Source organism: Arachis ipaensis, chromosome B2 (genome assembly GCF_059453495.1).
Source record: "Arachis ipaensis isolate K30076 ecotype BB chromosome B2, ASM5945349v1, whole genome shotgun sequence".
NCBI classification, from domain to species: domain Eukaryota; kingdom Viridiplantae; phylum Streptophyta; class Magnoliopsida; order Fabales; family Fabaceae; genus Arachis; species Arachis ipaensis.
The window spans coordinates 31211818-31216473 of record NC_142437.1 but is presented as its reverse complement, the minus strand read 5'-3'; the positions used below and the strand labels follow the sequence as shown (position 1 = coordinate 31216473).

The 4656-nt window shown below is 41.7% G+C and overlaps 1 non-coding gene across 1 annotated transcript; it reads left to right on the top strand.

Annotated features, from left to right (window-relative positions):
- Positions 1–4207: 4207 nt before the first annotated feature.
- Positions 4208–4315, top strand: LOC148573482 (small nucleolar RNA R71). Its single transcript, XR_015906715.1, has one exon. It is a non-coding gene; the product is annotated as a small nucleolar RNA R71 (small nucleolar RNA).
- The last annotated feature ends 341 nt before the right edge of the window (positions 4316–4656 follow it).

The window sequence follows — 4656 nt, the reverse complement described above, 5'->3', positions numbered from 1 at the left end:
ATGCACTGTTCAAGCATTCATTTAGAAAACAAAAAGTATTGTCACCACATCAATATAATTAAACTAAGTTCAAGGATAAATTCGAAACTCATGTACTTCTTGTTCTTTTGTTTTTAAAACATTTTTCATTTAAGAGAGGTGATGGATTCATATTCACTACTTTAAGGCATAGACACTTAAATACTAATGATCATGTAATAAAGACACAAACATAGATAATCATTTAACATAAGAAAACTAAAAACAGAAAATTTAAGAACAAGGAATGAGTCCACCTTAGTGATGGTGGCGTTTCCTTCTTGAAGAACCAATGATGTCCTTGAGCTCTTCTATGTCTCTTCCTTGTCTTTGTTGCTCCTCCCTCATTGCTCTTTGATCTTCTCTAATTTCATGAAGGATGATGGAGTGCTCTTGATGTTCCACCCTTAATTGTCCCATGTTGGAATTTAATTATCCCAGGGAGTTGTTGATTTGCTCCCAAAAGTTCTGTGGTGAAAAGTGCATCCCTTGAGGCATCTCAGGGATTTCTTGGTGATGAGCTTCTTCATGCGTCTCTTGAGATCCATGAATAGGCTCTCTTGTTTGCTCCATCCTTTTCTTAGTGATGGGCTTTTCCTCATCAATGAGGATGTCTCCTTCTATATCAATCCCAGCCGAGTTGCATAGATGGCAAATGAGGTGGGGAAAAGCTAACCTTGCCATAGTGGAGGACTTGTCAGCCACCTTGTAGAGTTCTTGAGGTATAATCTCATGAACCTCCACCTCTTCTCCAATTATGATGCTATGGATCATGATGGCCCGGTCTATAGTAACTTCAGACCAGTTGCTAGTGGGAATGATTGAGCATTGAATGAACTCCAACCATCCTCTAGCTATAGGCTTAAGGTCCAGTCTTCTCAGTTGAACCGATTTGCCTTTTGAGTCAATCTTCCATTGAGCTCCTTCCACACATATGTCCATGAGGACTTGGTCCAACCTTTGATCAAAGTTGACTCTCCTTGTGTAGGGGCGTGCGTTCTCTTCCATCATTGGCAAGTTGAACGCCAACCTCACATTTTTCGGACTAAAATCTAAGTAATTCCCCCGAACCATGGTGAGATAGTTCTTTGGGTTCGGGTTCTTACTTTGATCATGATTCCTAGTGATCCATGCATTAGCATAGAACTCTTGAACCATTAGAATCCCGACTTGTTGGATGGGGTTTGTTAGAACTTCCCAACCTCTTCTATGGATCTCATGTCGGATCTCCGGATACTCATTTTTCTTGAGTTTGAAAGGGACCTCGGGAATCACCTTCTTCTTGGCCACAACATCATAGAAGTGGTCTTGATGGGCTTTGGAGATGAATCTTTCCATCTCCCATGACTCGGAAGTGGAAGCTTTTGTCTTCCCTTTCCCTTTTCTAGAGGATTCTCAGGTCTTAGGTGCCATGGTAATGGAAAAATAAAAAGCTTTATACTTTTACCACATCAAACTTATAATATTGCTCACCCTCGAGCAAGAGAAGAAAGAAGAGATGAAGAAGAAGAAGAAATTGGGGAGAGGGATTAAGGTTCGGCCATATGGGGAGGATTTGGGTGGGAAAGTGATTTTGAATTTTGAAGGTAGGTGGGGTTTATGAGGTAGGTTTATGGGGAAGAGTGGATGGATATGAGTGGTGAAGGGGTAGTAAGGAAGAGAGCTTGATGTGATGGGTGAAGGGTTTTGGGAAAGGGTGTTTATTGGGAAGAGATGATGAACATTGAGAAGAGGGAAGAGTATGAGTGGAGGTAGGTGGGGATCCTGTGGGGTCCACAGATGCTGAGATGATCCTGTGGGTCCACAGATCCTGAGGTGTCAAGGAATTGCATCCCTGCACTAATTAGGCATGTAAAATGCCTTTGCATGCAATTCTGGCATTTAAACGCCGAATTGGTGCTTGTTCTGGGTGTTCAGTGCCCAGATGCAGCATGTTTCTGGCGTTCAGCGCTAGCTTTCCTCAGTGTGCATTTCTGGCGTCTGAACGCCAGGATGCTGCTTGTTTTGGGCATTCAACGCCAGATCCATGCTCTGTTCTGGCGTTGAACGCCAGCCAGATGCTCCTTACTGGCATTTAAACGCCAGTAAGCCCTTCCTCCAAGGTGTGATTTTTCTTCTGCAGTTTTTGATTCTGTTTTTGATTTTTCTATTTATTTTGTGACTCCACATGATCATGAACTTAATAAAACATGAAAGAACAATAAAAATAAAAATAGAATTAGATAAATAAAAATTGGGTTGCCTCCTAACAAGCGCTTCTTTAATGTCAATAGCTTGACAGTGGGCTCTCATGGAGCCTCACAGATGTTCAGAGCATTATTGAGACTCCCCAACACCAAACTTAGAGTTTGGATATGGGAGTTCAACACCAAACTTAGAGTTTGGTTGTGGCCTCCCAACACCAAACTTAATAAAACATGAAAGAACAATAAAAATAAAAATAGAATTAGATAAATAAAAATTGAGTTGCCTTCCAACAAGCGCTTCTTTAATGTCAATAGCTTGACAGTGGGCTCTCATGGAGCCTCACAGATGTTCAGAGCATTGTTGAGACTCCCCAACACCAAACTTAGAGTTTGGATATGGGAGTTCAACACCAAACTTAGAGTTTGACTGTGGGGGCTCCGGTTGACTCTGTTTTGAGAGAAGCTTACTGTGCCTCTTTTCCATGTTTACAGAAGGATGTCCTTGAGTTTTAAACACAAGGGAGTCCTCATTCAATTGAAGGACTAGTTCACCTCTGTCTACATCAATCACAGCTCTTGCTGTGGCTAGGAAGGGTCTTCCAAGAATGATGGATTCATCCTCATCCTTCCCATTATCCAGGATTATGAAATCAGCAGAGATGTAAAGGCCTTCAACCTTTACTAATATGTCCTCTACTTGTCCATAAGCCTGTTTTCTGGAATTGTCTGCCATCTCTAATGAGATTTTAGCAGCTTGTACCTCAAAGATTCCCAGTTTCTCCATTACAGAGAGTGGCATGAGGTTTATTCCCGACCCAAGGTCACATAGAGCCTTTTCAAAGGTCATGGTGCCTAAGGTACAAGGTATTAGGAACTTTCCAGGATCCTGTTTCTTCTGAGGCAGTCTCAGTTGATCCAATGCATTTAGTTCATTGGTGAACAGGGGAGGTTCATCTCCCCAAGTCTCTTTACCAAATAAATTGGCATTCAGCTTCATGATTGCACCAAGGAACTTGGCAACTTGCTCTTCAGTAACATCCTCATTCTCTTCAGAAGAGGAATACTCATCAGAGCTCATGAATGGCATAAGGAGGTTCAATGGAATCTCTATGGTCTCTAGATGAGTCTCAGATTCCTTTGGTTCCTCAGAGGGAAACTCCTTATTGATCATTGGACGTCCCAGGAGGTCTTCCTCCATGGGATTCACGTCCTCCCCTTCTCTTGTGGGTTCGGCCATGATGGTCAATTCAATGGCCTTGCATTCTCCTTTTGGATTTTCTTCTGTATTACTTGGGAGAGCACTAGCTAGGAGGGGTTTCAGTGATCTTCTTACTCAGCTGGCCCACTTGTGCCTCCAAATTTCTAATGGAGGATCTTGTTTCATTCATGAAACTCAGAGTGGCCTTAGATAGATCGGAGACTAAGTTTGCTAAATTAGAGGTATTTTGTTCAGAGTTCTCTGTCTGTTGCTGAGTGGATGATGGAAAAGGCTTGCTATTGCTAAACCTGTTTCTTCCACCATTATTAAAGCCTTGTTGAGGCTTTTGTTGATCCTTCCATGAGAGATTTGGGTGATTTCTCCATGAGGGATTATAGGTGTTTCCATATGGTTCACCCATGTAATTCACCTCTGCTATTGCAGGATTTTCAGGATCATAAGCCTCTTTTTCAGAAGATGCCTTTTGAGTACTGTTGGATGCAGCTTGCATTCCATTCAGACTCTGAGAAATCATATTGACTTGCTGAGTCAATATTTTGTTCTGAGCCAATATGGCATTCAGAGTATCAATTTCAAGAACTCCCTTCTTCTGAGGTGTCCCATTACTCACAGAATTCCTCTCAGAAGTGTACATGAACTGGTTATTAGCAACCATGTAAATGAGTTCTTGAGCTTCTGCAGACATTTTCTTTATGTGAATGGATCCACCTGCAGAAGTATCCAATGACATCTTAGCTAATTCAGATAGACCATCATAGAATATATCCAGGATGGTCCACTCTGAAAGCATGTCAGAAGGACACTTTTTGGTCAGTTCCTTGTATCTCTCCCAAGCTTCATAGAGGTATTCACCTTCTTTCTGCCTGAAGGTTTGAACATCCACTCTAAGCTTACTCAGCTTTTGAGGAGGAAAGAACTTGGCTAAGAAAGCCTTGACCAGCTTATCCCAAGAGTTCAGGCTATCTTTAGGTTGAGAATCTAACCATATTCTAGCTCTGTCTCTCACAGCAAACGGGAAAAGCATGAGCCTATAGACTTCAGGATCTACTCCATTAGTCTTAACAGTATCACATATCTGCAAGAATTCAGTTAAGAACTGAAAGGGATCTTCAGATGGAAGTCCATGAAACTTGCAGTTTTGTTGCATTAGAGAAACTAATTGAGGTTTAAGCTCAAAATTGTTTGCTCCAATGGTAGGAATGGAGATGCTTCTTCCATGTAAATTGGAATTAG